This window comes from Pantherophis guttatus, chromosome 2 (genome assembly GCF_059756535.1).
Source record: "Pantherophis guttatus breed Tessera chromosome 2, ASM5975653v1, whole genome shotgun sequence".
NCBI lineage: Eukaryota > Metazoa > Chordata > Lepidosauria > Squamata > Colubridae > Pantherophis > Pantherophis guttatus.
Genome location: NC_142064.1, coordinates 190,969,689 through 190,988,272, shown reverse-complemented (window position 1 = coordinate 190,988,272; position 18,584 = coordinate 190,969,689). Strand labels below are relative to the sequence as shown.

Genomic DNA, 18,584 nt, shown 5'->3' with positions numbered 1-18,584 from the left:
TCTAATGTAGTTGCAAATCATTTATATTACTAAGAAAGACTTTTGTAATATGAATACTCCATTGGCTTTGAGTTAGCCTATGATCAAGAATTTGCTTAATCCATAGTTTCACTTTGTTGTTGTTCTTAGTAATCAAACCTATTTACCTCATTCCACATTAATTATTTCTTGTAACTATTAATTTAAAGAGGAAATCCAACATTAAATGATGTACATATTATTTTCTAATTCAGAAACAACATAACACTTACATAATATGCCATATCAGCCCTCAATGGCCCTTTTAAACTCCGTGATTCTAAACTATTTATCAGGGAGATTCTTCAGATGGTGCATTTGAACTCTGCCGCAGAGTTGTTGGGTATATAGTCATTATAAAACTATAGTTATGGAGATGTAGCTCAGTGGAAAATGCATGCTGTGTGCAACAAGAGTAACCCAGGTTCAATCCTTTACATCTTTAATAACAGGTGGACAAAACTTCTGTGGAAAGTTTTGGAAAACTGCTATGAGGGTGGACTAAAGGCCTGCCTCAGTGTAAGGCAATTGATACCACACAATAACATCTGGTAGAGAAAAAACCAGAGATATGCATAGGATTCAGATGAATAAAAGTGAGAGGATTCAGAAGAGGTTATGGTCCTCCAATGCAAAATAGGATTAATTCTGATGTGATGAGAACTGACTCAAGTTCCATAAAGTAGCATTTTCTTTGCTTTTTTGTATATGGTGAATGCCAGAGTGACAGCCAGAAGAAAGAGAGAGGATATTATTGAACCATATGGAATTGCTTTCTAGGGTCAGTCAATTAATAATGAATTGGAAGATGGAAGTGAATCATTTCCAAGATCTTTTCAATTCTATCTGTCTTTCTGCCTTTGTTGAGAATAAATATCACGGTATTTTAGCAGTTTCAAGAATAGGGGAGATGGGCTGCTCCTGGTTCCTGCTCTTCCCTGATTTCTTCTGTGAAGTAACACCACAATTTGCATTGTTGTGTTGAAGACTTTTCCACTATTCTTTAAAGTGAATATTAATGGTGACAAACCATGTGATGACCCTATGGATAAAGAAGTTAAAACAGTATTTTTTGTTTTTGTTTTTGTAAAATCTGGTTATGAGGATAAAGCTGGACAATGAAAGTTTGAGTATCAAGTTGTGAAGCATTCTATTTTTGGATTGGATTGCCCTGTTTAAGATGCCATTTCATCAGCGTTCTCCTTGCATTAAATATGTAAATCATTCTAGCTGATATTTGAAAGCCAGACTAGCAATAAATACATATTTCTAAATGTGTAGTCTGCGGATGACTTATTCACTTCAGCTGTATATTAATGATTTAAATATATTTTCTACCTGTGGCATTTTGTAGACATCTGGGACATAGCAGATTGATAGTGCTTGAATTTTTTCCCCCCAGTTTCAGGGAGCAACCTTCTTCCTAAGATAGACTTCTGCCCTTTTCCTCAGCCAATGGCAACACAGGTAGTCATCTTTTGATAAAAGGAATAAGGAAATGCAGTACTTTCTCATGAGCCTTATCCTAATTAATATTATGCTAACTCAGTCTGCCAGCATTACATTCTTGCATAATAAATTGTGCTAAAGCTAATTTAATTACTGATGGATCTCAACAAAACCCTGGGCAATTTATATGTCCTGTCATTTTCATTATGATCCATATAAAGTATGCAATATTTCAAATGGGTCTTCTGCGACTTCCCCGTATTGCTAGTTTGGCCTAATCCAGCTAGACCTTTTATGAAGTGTTGAAAAACATACAAGTGCAGTTCATTTCATTTTAATAATTAGTTTAATATTCCTTTAAAATTTTTTAAAAAATACTCAATATTGTCAGTCAAGGTTGGCATGTCAAACCCAGGTTGAAGACAAACTGGGAAATCTTACTGTAGTAAGGGAGTGTGTGAGCAGGAGACAGGAATAATTCCAGTATGTAGGCTTTATTAATTTATATTTCCAGATAAATAATTAACTTATTTTCTCTCAAGTGTCCTTGGCCTATGACCACAATTGAGCCTGATATTAGAATCGTAAGTTGTACCAATTGTTAGGCAAGTCACCATGTGACCATACTTCATTTTACAATTTTTTTTTGTGGTGGTTATTAAGTGAAGACCATAGTCTTTAAGGGAATCAGTGACTGCTGTGCACATTTTTTGATGGAAACCAAAAGTAAGTGTCAATTTCTGGGGGGGAGGGGAACCCTCATAAATTACTGCCATTTGACCATGGGGTTCTGTAAATGGCTGGTTGGGCTGGTTGCCAATCAACGTGGGCTGGTTGCCTAGTGCCCAAAATGGTATTATGTAATTGTGGAGATGGGGGAAAAGTGATGGAACTTCAAATCTGAGTGATAAGTAGTCCTAGGAAGGTCCGTCGTAACTTTGAATAATTGCTAAGCAACCTATAGTAAATCAAGGACTACCTGTATGTGGAGAGCTTATGGGGCATGACTTCCCAATTTACAATTTATGTCAGCCATGTTTCCATATTACTTGACTATTCGAAAAGATTTGAGGTTAGAAGCTTGTCAAATTTTGCATGCACAGGCCTATCATGTACTAGAATTACCTAATTGCATTTAGCAGATTTTCCTGATTTATTTCCGATAGGACTGGAGTAAGAAAACATCCTGTGTCTGAACAGGAATATTAAAGATTCTGAATATATGATTGGTTAGAAATAGGTCCTTCAGGATCATGGACAGATCCCAACAAGAATGCAGCTTAAAAAAAATACTTTAAATATTTGGTACTGTTCTTAACCCTCCACATCTTTCTAAAAAAATATAATGTTTTAAAAGATGTAGCATTTCACCAGAAACTGTGACTCATCCTCTCTTCATGATTTTGAGCCAGATGTAGATGATTGCACCCATATGAAACTATGTAGAGAGGCTGCAAACTCTAAACCCAGATTCACAAGGTCTATGCTTTTCCTGGCATCTTCAACTGTGTTTTTCACCTCTAATTATGTCCTGTGGATAGTGGACAATGAGATAATAAGAAAATTGTATCATAAAGATAGGTTGAGTGAATGAAATCTTTAATTTTAACTAAGGCCACCTACCCTGCACAGTGGGTTTGTGTACAAAGACAACTGAACATTAACAGATTTAATTACATAACCAACTAATTAAACTACTAAAGAAGGCCTTAGGCTGACAGAAGGCAATTTTGTAAGCAGAAATCTTAACATTACTTTCTCTTATTTCGGTGGATCCTTTTTTCTTGAAATTTTGTAAGCAAAATTACATGGTATCATGAGAAATATAATGAGGAATATTTTAGGTATCACATAAAATATTACCACTATATGAAAAAAAAAGTGTATGAAATTTTATCTGAAAAATTCTACATGAAAAACATGGTGTTGAACTCATGAAGAATCCTCATTTGAAAAAAAATAACCATGAAGTCGATCAAAGGGTGCATATTACTAGCATTTGATATTTTTACAAAGATTAAAAAATCACACAACTGACTAGAAAGACATTTGTATCAATGTTCCATTAAGCTATTTCTTTGCATTCAACTGTTTTTAAATTAAAAATGCCATAAAAGGTTTTGCATCTTGTTATATTTACTTAGTTTCTTTAGAAATGGTAACTTCCCCTTAAAACTATGGGCCTTGCTCAAGCATCTTGCCTAAATCTTTTAAAGGAAAATAGTCTGTTTCATGAGCCTAAATGTTTGGATAATAGGATATTTATAATGGCAATAATTACACTCCATAGTAAAATAAGTGGCAGCAGTCTCAATCTGCAAGCATGAAATTGAAAAAGGGACTGATTCTTTTATAGCTAGAATGTAAAAACAGACTAGATATCATCTTAGTTTGAAAAGTGTTATCCATTTAGGCAACAGTACTGCCAGAACATGATTCAATCATTTAAAGGTAAAGTAGTGAGGTAGACACAGTAACAGAGGAAAATAGAAACCTCTTCGTTTTAGCAATATTCCTCAATATTGACATTCAACATCAGTGTGGCATTACGGTGGCCATATTTGACATAATAACAGTTGCCCTTTCTTCACCATGCCTGTGATGGAAGAAAGGAGGTGGATTCCCATGAGGGAGGGAGTGCATTCCAGAGGAGTAAAAGACAGCTCAGTCCAGATATTATGTATGAGTGAAAGAGAGCGAAGGCAGCCCCTTCTTGATAGTTCTCTGAGTACATGCAGATATAGTGTGTTCAGTCTGGCAAGATTCTGTCCATTGGTTTGAAACAATAAATAACTCAGTTTGAAAGAATCATCATATGTCATTCTTGTTTTAGGCCTGACAATGCCCAATCCTAGAACATAGGGAATATATATGTTTTTAGTCCCCTTCCATGATCTTCATGATAAACATGAAAACATTTCTACATGAAGCTGTTCATGGGGAATGATGAAAATAGGGATTGTATGCTAAGCTAATGTCCCCCAATACCTCTTCAGCTCTGCTTATATACAATGCAAGCCCTTGGATAGAACTAGGAATTTTCTAGTCTTTTACCTCAAGGTGCACCATCCTCACTTAGCCAACATGGCCTTTGAACATTACCAGAAACCAAAAGAAGGCAGGACCAGCTCAAAAATGAAATGTAATTCAATCACATTTAAATACAATTAACGCCAGTTAAATTATTTAAATGTACAGCTTTTGAGTTAATATTACTTCACATGGTTTTAGTAACTCCTTCCCTTCCCCCTTCCTATGTGAAAGCTTATAATTCATTGTCAACTTTTGAGAGATTCTGCAAGGCAATACCTGAAGCAGGGTTTGGCATCTTCCCCCTAGCTTGCGATGACACTCATTCCTCCACTCAGTTAGCGGGCACGGATGGCATCACAGGAAAGATAATGATGTCACAATAGGGGGCTGCATCTTGAGTCATTTTTTAAAAAAAATAGATTTTTAAAGATGAGAATAGATTTGGGAATCTTGGAGGAGGATTGATACCTGGGGATATCTACTGCAGTTTCCATTTTTATTTTTGAAGAAGGAAAATGTGCAGTCAGTAATATTTTATAATGTACAATTAATTGCAAAAGCAATGAATTATAGGAAAAGAGTTGTAATATTTTATCAGTTGGTCATAAATGTTACTACTACCACATTTTACATTAGCAGTAGTACTGGTGTTAGAAGGTGTGGCAATGGCAATAGCAGTAGCAAAAGTTATTATGCTTATACAGATTTGATACTTTAGGACTGTTACTTTAAGCATACTTACTTGTGCCACAGTTCTTTTTAAACAAAATGGGTGATAGGATAGGAATAATAATTTTCCTTCCTCTTTCCCTGTTGCTGACTAGCTCCTTTTTATGCATCATTGAAATTTATTTATCTATGGTTACACAGCTGAAGAAACAAAATTACCTGTCAGTTCCAATGATCAAATTCTTTAAATCTTGGGTGATGGGGAAGCAAAGTGTTCTCTTGAGTTTGCAGAATATTACTAACTTTTACATTGTCTTGGGAGCTTGTCTTTATGCCTCCAACACTGGAGCTGAACTACTCTGCAGCTTGAAAATAAACTTTTCCCATCAGGCCACTTAAGTGTTTAAAATTTAAAAATATTACTTTAGTCTTTAGTATTTTCTCTAAAGTGGGGTGCAAAAAACTAAAAAACAAAATATACTTTTCAAAAAGGAAACTGCTAATACCATAGCATGAGTTCCTGTCCATAGAGGAGGTGAAAAATGTATTTTTCTAAGAATCCTGGTTGGATGTGTTCCATGACCTCTATTAAAAACCCTGTCAATTACTTTGGAGGCCTTTCCTATACAATTAAAGGGGCCCACCACTGACTGCTAATATTTTGCCCATATCCAAGATAGAGTATTTTATTGTAAGATGATGACAGCTGACAGGGAACCAGAAAAAAGATGAATGTATGCTCTCCCTACTTCATGTTCTGTATTTTATTTTTTGTGTTATCCCTAGTTCACTCATAACCAAACTAAGCCTTGCAATATAATGCAAATGAACCTTGATCCTGAGATAGAGCAATGTGAATTGGAAGGAATACAATGCCTTTTCATTACATTTGCATAAAAATAAATATGTTACGAGGACCCAGCCTGTCTGCATTTTTCTTTTTTTAAAAAAAAATAATCTTTATTTACATTTCATTTAAAAAGAACAAACAAACATAAAATGACAGACCAAACAGTACAACAATAAATATACGTACTTCCATATAGTACCTTAGTGGACAAGTATTCAGTACTATAACTCTAAATTATATTCCGGAGAAGACAGAACATCTTATATTTCTTAGTGCATCACTTAGGTCTGTCCGACCACACTTATCTTATATAGTATAAATTTCTCTTTAAATACCAAACCTCAACTAATGTGGGTTATGGGTTTCTCTTATCTAACCATTTATAGAATTTGTCCCAAGCTAAACCTACTTGTGTTTGCTCTCTATCCTGTAATTTTTTAGTTAACGTATCTGCTTCCGCACATTCCCAAAAAAATTTTATAATAGCCTCCTCTGTTGGGATATTTTGGTTCTTCCAAAATTGCGCATATGTCAGTCTCGCTGCTGTAATGATATGTAATGCCAAATACCATAGGTTCTTTTTTATATTTTCCGGCTTGGCTGTCTGCATTTTTCTATTAGGTTTTCTTTTTAATCAAATTCCTTAGCTTTGGAAACAAGTTAGAATGCAAAGTGCATGCTCATAAAAATGATCATTCAAAGTGCTAAAATTGTTTGCTACTTAAAAAATTTTCATACTAAATAAAGGGAGAAGAAAGTCTAGTTTAGTAAATATTTTCCAGGTCTGGACAGCAAATTGAATATTACTCTCCTGGTTGGCCCAGATCAACCACAATGTGCCTAGAGCTCAATTTTGGTCACATCAGGGGTGGGTTCTACTTACCATTACTACCGGTTCGGAAGCTTCTGCACATGTGCAGATCGGACCTTATGACGTCTGGGTGGGTGGGTGGAGCCTCCCACCACTTTTACTACCAGTTCTCAAGAACCAGACAGAACCGGGAGCAACCCACCACTGGGTCACATGGAGTAGATTTGGTGGTCTGTAATCAATTCTAATTGTGCTTTCTATTTGTCTGAATTAAATGTATAACTATAGGCTATGGCTTATAAGGTTTTTGGAATGGGTTCATACATTATATTATACCAAAATTGAATCATCCATATTACAACTTTCTCATTCATGAGAATCTGGTATTTTTTCTGGATGAGTCGTTTTTTGCTATTACTCTGCCTGTAGTCTATAAGTGAGAGGCGGGGAGTTTGTGAGAGTTGGAAAACAATTAATTCACTCTGAAAGTTTTTAATGGAATACAAATGTTCATGATGTGCTTAGATTGTTTCAGCATTGTTAATAGACTAGGAGCAATATTTCTGCTTTACACCATTAATGAAACAATGTGGTTATATACTCTGGCATATTTGTAATATTCCTGATACTTGCACCTTGACAAAATATCATTTCCACTAGAGCACAGAATAGTTCATGCATAATATATAATTTGACGTTTTTAAAGATTATTTTAATTATATTACATTTCTTGGCACATTATGCATTTGCAGATTTGAAGAGAAAGCAATGTGCCTGTGTTTCAGTGTGTTCAACACTTGAGGTGTCATCACAGCAAGCTTTATATGTTCATAACTTAAAGGGAACTTCGCTAATTCTCTAAATGCAAATTGTAAATTCTAATAGTTATGAGTGTTTTTTTTTTGGAAAAATTCAAATTGTCTTTATTGTTATAGATTGTATCTTTATTTAGTTTCTAAATGCTGTTGATTTCACTTGGGTGGTTGTACAAATAACCATAAATAGTGCTTTATTGTTCTAGGTAAGAAAATAGGTAAGCAAGGCTTTAAAATAAACACGGTGGAAAGGTCATCTCTGGGAAAGATATGGAAGGATGTTCAGAGAGGAAAATGTAAAGATGCTGCTGTAGAAATGAAACGACAGCCAGAAATGCTATCTCTGTGTACTTACCCTCTCATGTTCCATATGGCTGGGTAAGCTCAGGTGCATCGCTTCTCAACTGGATAAGTCAGTTGAAAGTGTTTTTCCCCTATCTCTCATTGTCTCACAAGGATGGCTTTTTGAAGTACAGCAGAAGAAGTTGAATGTAACTTCTCTCCCCACTCCCTTTCCTGCCCAAGATTGCTTCTAAGTGGCAATTTAATTGTGTAACAAATGGACTCACTTATTTCTCTGCAGGGATAGATTTTGATGTTTTTGTATATTTTTTTATTTCAACATTTGTAAGGCTACTCAACTCAGACCTGATTCTGGGCAACCAAGAAAAATCATGTAGAAAAAGACTAGGACAAAGAGAAAGAGAAGAACTGGGAAGAAAATGGAAATAGGATAATAAAGGGAGAAAAACAGAGAAAGGAGGGGAAAACACAGAAGAATGTGAGAAAGAAATAAAGGATAGAATAGCAAAGGAAAAAAGTAGATATCATTTTTTTTTTGAAAAAATCTTATTTCCCTTCTAATTTGGACTTCCTCCTCCCTTATCATTAACTCCAATACATACATAATTCTGCTTGGTCTTGTAGTTGACTTGTAAGCAGGATTTTAGAGCAACATCCCCAAAGTTGGCAGGTTAAGACAAAGACTAAAGGGGATTCAATTTAAATTAGAATGTAATTAACATTTAGACATTTAACTCAAAAGAGTGCCTCACAGATCCCCACACATTCAAGATAATCCTCACTTCTGTTGCATTAACCATTGCAATAGGGTGGCAACTTTGGGATAAGTTCTTTGCTCATAATCCACCATTTTGGAAACCACAGGCAGCTTTCAACCAATCTTTTACTTTATATGATGCTCATCTGTGAAACAAGATTGAAATCCTGCTGCCAGTGTGAGAAAACTTCCTTACTGTTTTTCATATATCAATCTCCATTACCAACAACTATAGAGAAGATGTTCATTTTTTCATAAAGATAAAACTTTATTTAAGCATTGGGAGTATTATATATTTTGGATCTTCCAATCAATGCTTCTCAGGACCTAACCATTTGTAATCATGCTTGAGACTGTGATGTGTAATTTTAGGCACACTGATCAAGGAATTAGCCCCACCAAACATAATGGGACTTATTTCTAAGTAAATAGGGGTTGGATTGTGATATTAGTATGCATACAGAAGTCCGGAATGGAACTAGATAAAACACAAGTGGTACATTTCTAATGGCATGCAGTTTTAACTGCATGGTGCTTCATGTAAATAATACAACATACACATTAAAGTAATTGTGTTTATTCTGCTGCTGGAACATATTAGGAAACCTGATTAGAAATATGATGTATATTTATATAAGCCAAACCCTAATATAATCTTCAGGGGCACAATATCTGCACAATGTCCTTTCCAACATCTGTAACAATTGTTACTTTTGTAATTGTAATTTTTATTTCCTTAGTTTTAGATGGCCCACCTCATATGTTTTAGTAATTAGAAATGTTTAAATTATATTAAGGGTTAGTTCCAAGATATTATGTATTGATTAAATCTGATAATACTTTAGTCTTTCTGTTTCATGTAATGTGGTTATCTAAATGATATTTTAATATTTCACAGGCATATACTGCTTAACAAATTCATTTTCATGCTTTTATTACATATACTATAAGAACATAAGTTCTCCTCCCCACACACAATAAATGTGACATTCATAATAAAACTCAAGTGAGAAGGGATATTAGCATTAAGGTTTTATATGATTCTTCTATTAATCCTTCATTAGGCATTTTCAAGAGTCTACAGCCAACACAGATGGGAGCCAGGGATACAGGAAATTACCTGCTCAAAGTTCTATGAAATCAAAATTGCATTTAGCTCTGTAACATTGGAAGAGAGACAGAGCAAACCTTCCCCCGTCTTCTTGGGGGACTAATACATGACCTTTGTCCTGGGTAAAATGATAAATTAATCCTTTGATCATCACTCTGCTGTAATTTCACCATTTTCCTAATCAAGTGTCTGTAAAGTGCAGACTTTAGCTCAGAAATTCGAAACTTTTAATCCAAATGACAATTAAGCTTCTTACAGTTGAATGAGAAAATATAGAAAACTACATGTGAAATAGCCTATATTTTACTTGGAAAATATAGTGTTTCTAATAGGGAAGATTTGAGATCGACTCAAACCAGCAATTGTATCACATATGAACATTTTCTTAGATTTTGAAATACTGTACTTTTTTTTTCATCTCTCCAGATAGCTGTCAATCTCAGGGCATAGCCCTAGCAATCTGTTTGCTAAATATACCTCACAAAATGGATGCATGGATGAAATGTTCTACTGAGCCTGTTGGTGAATGGGTGGCAGTCTATGTAACAGATGGACTGCTGTTTGCTATGAGCCATAGTCAATGGTTCATGCAAACACACTAATTGCCTCCTTTCTTTGCAAGACAATTTATAAAATAACAAGTTCGTGTTTTGTTTCAAAATAAATGTGTCCTGCATCTGCTACATTTTGGGTCACACTATCCGCAGAGCTACAACTCAAAACAGACTATAGATTTTATCTGGCTAGCACAACCTAGTTATACCTACTGCACATCAGGATTACCCTTAAACAAAGCATGGACAAATGTTTTTTATACTCCTTTTTATATGTAAGCAATCCATATATTGCACAGTTTAAAAAAGGTAGGGCTTCAATCCATTTTGAAGTCAGTGACCATCACAAATCTATAGACAGTATTGATGTACCAGTGTTTCTTAAACTTCTTTCTCTCAGGGAACTCTTTCCATTTTTAAAAGTTATAGAGGATGCCAAATGAGCTTTTATTTGTATGGGTTGTATTTATTGATGGTTACTACATTAAAAATTTAAATTGATACGTTCACTGCCACTATTGCTTGTTCCAATTGTTTGAAGGGATTTTAATATTGTATTATTTTTCAGCACAGGCTGACAATAATTTTGATTTCACAGACCCCTGAGAGGATTTTGAGAGACTCTCCCCCAGAGCCTCGGACCACACTTTAAGAAATAGTGTTATAGACAGTAATCTTCATGAAAGGAAGATTCATTGTCACCCAAATAATTTAAACATGAGGATATTTTTGAGATGATGTTAATGGTGATACATTGCAAGGAAGAGGTCTATTTAATTTCATTTTAGAGAGTCACTTCACTTCTTTCAGGAAAATCATTTTGTATTCCCTTTTATTGAACAATTCTGTGAATTTCAGTAATATAATTAACATGTTATAGTTGAGAAAGTGAAGCAAAGAAAAACAAAATGGAGACAATTATGAATCCAGATGTTGTGTGTTTCTTGGATATCAGCTCAAAATGTTGGAAAAAGGTTGTGCCTGTATCACAAAACACACAACATTACCTTGTAGTGGTAGCTTTGAAAAAGAATATGGAGATGACGGAAGACTATTATGTTTCACAGGCAGCCAAATTTTCTTATGGTAATTTGTGTCAAGACACATTTTAAAATTTTGTATAAATCTAAAAATAATGAATGAAATAATATCGGCATACCCACATAATAATTTTAACATAATTAGATGCTGGCAGGTTGTATTGCTGTGCTAATCAATTTCCCTATTGTGAGTGAAATCAAAAACTTTTGTATCTGCACTACATTTGTTATTTTGTAATATCAAATTACACAATCATTTCTGCTGGAAAGCCCTCCTACTTATTGTGTTTGCAACCCAGCAAAAGAAGATTCAAGCATTCACTTTCCACTACTGCAGCCTGTCCATATTTTCCGTAAATTCACACAAATTAAATGAATTTCCAAGGAAAGCAAACAAACACTCTTATTTTCTTTCATATTTATGTAATGTGCTTTTTAATATGACTACGAGTAGTTCTTGCTTAATGACCATGTTCAGTGATGTTCAAAATTACAACAGTGCTGAACAAAGAGCCTTTCAACCTGTACCCAAAGTTATAGCTGTTGCAACAACCTAGTGCAGGGATCCCCAATTCCCAGTCCATGGATCGGCACTGGGCCACGGCATGACAGAAATTGAGCCACGCAAACAAGCAAAGACCCATCCATGGGATGCAAGCAGAAAAACCTCTCTCCACGGAACTGGTTCCTGGTGCTCAAAAGGATGGGGACCACTGCCCCAGTGTTTATGTGATGAAAAATTGGGTGGTTGGCAGTCTGCCTGCCTTTACAACCAACTGCAGTAGAATTGCAATTTTTCCCCACCAACATATCTCTCCTCCCAATATTAGCCACTCACACAGCCCACCATTGTATACAAAGCTGTTGTGATCCTGGAGATCCAGACCACCTCCCCACCCTACCATGACCAGGAAACCTGAATCAGTTACAGAGCCAAGCAGCACACATAAATTCCACTTACGTTTGTGTTTTTCTGTAACTGCTAACAAGTGCAAGGCCCAGTCTTCCTACAGAAAATTGTGCAAATTGGAGAGGGAGCCTTCTGAAGAATCATGATAATGACACCAGCTCTTGCTGTCATTTGGAAGTCTAGAAAAAGTATCTCATTCTCTCTCTATCTGGCCTTTCTAGCTTAGAAATCTAGTGAATGTGCACTGATGGGTAGGGTAGGGTAGGGTAGGGTAGGGTAGGGTAGGGTAGGGTAGAATAGGATAGGATAGGATAGGATAGGATAGGATAGGATAGGATAGGATAGGATAGGATAGGATAGGATAGGATAGGATAGGATAGGATAGGATAGAACAGAATAGCACTTTGGAGGTCTTCTAGTCCAGCCCCCTGCTCAAGCAGGAGAACCTATACTATTTTGGATAAGTGACTGTTTAAACCAGGGGTGTCAAACTCAAGGCCGGTGGCTGGATCTGGCCCATGGGGTGCTTAGATCTGGCCCGTGGGGCCACCCTGCAAAGAACCAGCCCATGGTGCCTCTGCCAGTGAAAAAGGAGCTCAGGAGGGCTGTATGTGGCCCTCCGTTTTTGCTGGCAGAGCACTTGGGCCACCACAGGCACTCCAGACACAAGTGATGTTGAGCTGGCTACACCCACCCTGGCCATGTCCACTCCAGCCCCCTGAGGTCAAACACAACCCTGATGCGGCCCTCAATGAAATCAAGTTTGACACCCCTAGTCTAAATTCTTCTTAAAAACTTCCAGTGATGGAGTGCACATGATTTCTGAAGGCAAGCTGTTCCACTGGTTAATTGTTCTCACTGTTAGGAAGTTTCTCTTTAATTCCAGGTTGCTCCTATCTTTGATCATTTTCCAACCATTGTTTCTTGTCCTGCCCTCTGGTGCTTTGGAGAATAATTTGACCCCCTCTTCTTTGTGGCAGCCCCTCAAATACTGGAATATTGCTATCATGTCTCCCCTAATTCTTCTTATCCTTACATTAGCCAAACCCAAATCCTACAGCTGTCTTCGTATGTTTTAGTCTCCAGAACTTTGATCATTTTAGTTGCTCTTCTCTGAACTTTTTCCAAAGTCTCAACATCTTTTTTGTAGTATGGTGACCAAAATTGGTTGCAGTATTCCAGGTGTGGTCTTACTAAGGGTTTATAAAGCGGTACTAATACTTCATGTGATCTTGAACCTTTCCACATCATTGTTTTAAGGTCTTTCATGATTATTCTGGGTTGGATTTCCATTGATATCCATTGGCCCCAATGAGCCATGGGATATAAATGGAGGGTAGAGAGAAGAGGAGGGTCCCAAGCAACAGAATTTTCATCTGGGCTACTACTCCATTTGATATTGATACAAGAAAGTCCTATTATGTTTATGTTGTACAGTTTGGGCATTCTTACAGCTACTTTGCCTCATGCCTGTCATTCTGATACACAGCTTGGAATAAGGTGGGATTTCTGAAAGGTGTCAGAATAGACTGCACCAGTGGTGAAATCTGAACCGGTTTGCTACCAGTTTGCTGGCTGCGTATGCGTGCTGTGCACCAAGCATGCGCTGTGCGCATGCATGTGCAGTTCGCACCAAACGTGCACTGCACATGCATGCACAATACGTGTCAAAAGGAGGCTTGGGAAGGTAAGTAGAACAGTGGGGTGAAACAGCTGTGGCGCGTGATCTTGGGAACCTTTTTAAAAACTTTTTTAAAGCATTTTTTACTACTAGTTCGGGCAAATAGGTAGTAAAAATGCTTTAAAAAGTGTAAAAAAAAAGGTTCCGATGATCACAGCTGTTTTAAACTTTTTAAAACATTTTTATCTACCGGTTCCAGAGAACTGGTAGTAAAAAAATGCTTAAAAAATAAAAAAAGAAAGTTCCAACGATCATGCGTCGGTCAGCTGATCATCGGAACTTTTTATATATATATTTTTACTACCGGTTCGGGCGAACCAGTAGCATTTTTTTACTACCGGTTCGGGCGAACTGGCCCGAACAGACAGCATTTCACCCCTGGGCTGCACCAATTACCATGTTTGGTGGCACACAACCATTCAAGTTCTGTAACTGCAGCTGACAGCCCTTTGAGATCCTACCAAATGCATAAAGTTATCTCGTACAGTGTTGTCTCAAACATTGTCCTACTAGGTGGCCAATGTCAAAGTCTCAAAAAATGAAATGAATGGAATAGATAGATGGGTGGGGGGAGATTTCTTTTGCAATGTAAACTTGTCTTAACTGTTTAAGTCATAAGACTATTTTATGCTGCTTAAAATATTATAATCAATAAAACTTGCTTTGAATGATAATTTTTTTAAGACTAAGAATTCCTAGTCCTGTTTTAATCAGTTTTCTGTATCTGGCACCTTGCAGGTGTCAGGGGAATGGCAGACAGATTTATTGCAAAAGCATAATTTCTGTTGGCATGTTGGATGAAAGGTTAACTAGTTACTCTCAATTGTCTTGCATCTTAGAGATGATAGATTTCCTGGCAACTTTCTAATTGGTGGAAGATAATCATTGTGGCAAGGATAAATGTTATTGCTTATATTAAATTCAATAAAACAAATAGTCTATCTTGGAATTACGGCAAAGTCAAAGTTCCTTGCCATGAGCTTGGCACCCTAATTAGAAGGACACATTTTTAAAGAGTTGCCTCTGTAAAATCATTTTCAAAACCCAACCAAAGTTATTTCAAGGCTCAGAGATGTAATTAGAAGTTGATTGCAGGTATTTGGAAGATGGGGTGGGGGTGAGAGCGGGGTGGGGGTGAGAGCGGGGTGGGTGTGTTCAAGGAGGAAGAAGCTTAATTCCAGTAGCTCAATATTCCTCAAACTTTAATTCTGCCAACTATTCAGCATCAGTACAGGCTATAGTAAGTAGTTTGAGAATTACCAATAAAGGAGAATATTTGTAGCTCAGGGCTGAAATGAGGGTTCCTTGGTGCTCTCTGAGCTGGCTTATTTTCTTGCAGATGTTTCATTACCCTAAGTAGGTAACCTCACTTGTGCTAGTAAGGAGTGCTGTTTACTGTCAGTTTATATTCTATTGTTTTGCCTGTCTGTGGGGTGGGGGCGGCCTTAGGGATTCTTTGGTTGGGCTGTTTACTGATGGCTCTTTGGCAGTTTCTTGATTGCTTACTTGATCGTTGGTATGAAGTTTACCTTGGAGTTCTTGCTGTTGAAGCACTCTATTTTGTTATGCTTTCTCGGTGATCATATCCTTGTGGAGAAGGAAGGACAAAAGCTCTAGGCTTAACAAGTATGACCAATACTGCTTTGCTGGATATTCCTTTGGCTCTGTAAATTTCACACCTATATAACTGTATAAAGTGGTACGGTGGCTCAGGGGTTAAGAAGCTGAGCTTATTGGCTGGAAAGCTGGCAGTTCAGGTTTCAGACTCAAGCACCATACAATGGGGTAAGCTCCCATCCTTGCCTCAAGTCTTGCCAACCTAGCAATTCAAAAACATGCAAATTGCAAGTAGATAAATAGGTACCATTTTGATGGGAAGGTAACAGCACTCCATGATGTCATGCTGCCCACATGACCATGGAAATGTCTTCAGACAGCGCTGGCTCAATGGCTTTGAAATAAAGATGAGCATCGTCCCCTATACTTGGCAACGATTAGCGGAATTAAATCTGGAGTGGACTCCTTTATCTTTCTTTTTTTTACATAAACTGTACAAAAGTATTAATATATTTTATTCAGCTTTATAACTATTTTGGGAATTTTATTTTATTTATTAAATGTATTTTCTGCCCATCTCATTTTGAAACAAATGGAATTATACTATCTCAACTCTTTTCATTGTACATTCCACAAATTCCACAGACTTGTTAAAAGAACTCCAGTTACAGAAAACTATTGTTGTTTGCACCAATCCAGAAAATTAGATTTGAAATTACACTAGAGAAGAAAGTCTTCTACCAAATAATAGCAAGCAAAATCAACTGTCTTTAGGGACCTGGTCGACTCAGCATCTGAAGTAAATCACTCAGAGGGTTGTGGAAAGCATTTGAGCATTTCTCAATACATAGCTGTTTTCAGGATTTTGGAAAGAGGTGCTTTGTTCATATTAATGTACTTTGCATGTAATGTACCTCTTTTGAATCTAATGCCTACAATAGAGAGCAGAGGATGCAACTGTTTTCATCAATTTTACATGAAAAGTTAGCAACTGGCCTCCCCTGGTGTTTCTTTTAGGGCTGATACGATTTAACATTTATAAAAGGTTACAAATCACATTTGATGAAAATCAAGGTACAATGTGAAGAGAGTTCACAATTATCCTGCGAAGCAAGCTACTAATTATTTCTTTACCTATTGAATTTGCTTTCCTCACTTTCTTTTTTCCCCAATAAAAGCCTATTGAGGTTAACTGAAAGGCAATGTTAGGCTCTAAATCTTCCAATGCAGTGATGGGTTGCTCCCAGTTCTGTTCAGTTCTTTAGAACAGGTAGTAAAAGCGGTGGGAGGCTCCACCCACCCGCCCAGATGTCATAATGATCTGCACATATGCAGAAGCATGCATGTTCCCATTGCAAACCAGTAGTAAAGGTAAATAGAACCCACCCCTGTTCCAATGAACAGTTGCTGCAAGTTTGTCCCAAAGGTGCTTTTTAAAAAAACCTTCAGAACTGAAGAAGCTTTTTGGATGAGAAGCAAAATGACTTCAAGGAAAAACAAAGTCCAATCGCTTTTTGAAAAAAGCACCTTTGGGACAACCATGATCTGGATGTTTGAGAATCTCCATAGACACTTGTTGCAAGCTTGATTTAGAGTAGCATCAAGACAAAAAAAAAAAAATCCACAGCATCTTTATATAAGATAGCTTTTTCCAGAAAATGTGTATTTGGCCAAAAAATATATAGCACCATGACAAATGAGAAGAGAAGAGCACCTTAAGCTGGTTTTAAATTGGAAGGCTAGTTCATATAGAATGCTCTGAATAAAATGCCCAACATTCAATAAAATATGTCCTGGGGCTACAGAGTCTGGACAATTTATTGTGTATTCAAAAACTAAGGATTTTTCTCTCTCTCTTGAGTTTTTAAGATTTCTATATCACAACAACTGAGGTTACAATGCAGTGTAAACTTAATGTGCCATCCTCCAATGTGTTTTGGATTGTAATAAATCATAGTGGCAAAATTTGACAAGCTCCTGATATTCATAATGCATGAAGCTGATTGCAATTGCAGCTTTGAAAAGAACAAACCAATCAGCATCATAAAACAAACATGGGGGGCAGTGGGGAATCTCTAAAGCCAGACAAAATGTGTAAATTTTTGCAGTAGGGCTTCTTTTTTCTTTCAGAGCCATCACTATCCTTTATTGTTCCAGGACCAATGACTTACCAATGGGGACACTAAAATCAGTACAAGTGGTTGAAGCCATTTTGTCCAGCTTCGTGCACCATTAAAGCATCCCCATGAGTTGGTTGTTCCTTTAATGATAATTAAGTCCAAGGAAACCCATCACAATAATTATCCACGTTTTACTAGTTTTACTACTAGGAAGATTTATTATAATGCTCATTCAGAATCTGCCTTCCTACAGCCTAAGTCCAATGTCCTGTAGCTTGGGATGCTCAAATAAGGTCAAAGTCTTCCTATAGAAATCCTTACGGTATTTAAAGATTGCCATTCTATTGCCCTGAAGGCTTTTCTCAAAACTTAATAGAGCTAGCACTCTCAATCTCTGCTTAGTAGTGTTTTATTGACTCTACTAATAATGCAATCAACTGATATACTCTAAATATGAGAAAAGTGGGAGATGTGCGCCATGCTCCCCATTCTTGGCATCCTCCAATATTTTGGGTTTCTACTTTAAAAAATCCCTAGCAAAATTATCTATGTTGTAATTTACACACATGTGTAGTGCACCAGGCTTGAGAAAGGCTGTTTTTTAAAAGGACCACTAACTCTTTTCAGAATATAGATAACCAATAAATGGCAGTAGAAAGAGTTATTTTATTGTTATCATCTCTTTCCTTCCACTTTAGCCAAACCCTGGTGGCACAGTGGTTAGAATGCAGTATTGCAGACTAATTCAGCAGTTCGATCCTGACTGGCTGAAGGTTGACTCAGCCTTCTATCTTTCCAAGATCAGTAAAATGAGGACCTAGACTGTTGGGGGCAATATGCTGACTCTGTAAACCGCTTAGAGAGGGCTGTAAAGCAATGTGAAGCAGTATATAAGTCTAAGTGCTA

At 36.8% G+C, this 18,584-nt stretch overlaps 1 protein-coding gene and 1 long non-coding RNA gene across 5 annotated transcripts in view; one reads left to right on the top strand and one right to left on the bottom strand.

Moving 5' to 3' along the window:
• Positions 1 to 18,584, top strand: part of FSTL4 (follistatin like 4) — a 462,461-nt gene that overhangs the window by 346,597 nt on the left and 97,280 nt on the right. The gene's annotated exons all lie outside the window — the stretch shown is intronic.
• Positions 444 to 4,826, bottom strand: LOC132710932 (uncharacterized). Its single transcript, XR_009621672.1, has 2 exons — positions 4,777 to 4,826; positions 444 to 1,060 (listed from the first exon to the last, which is right to left on the bottom strand). It is a non-coding gene; the product is annotated as an uncharacterized LOC132710932 (long non-coding RNA).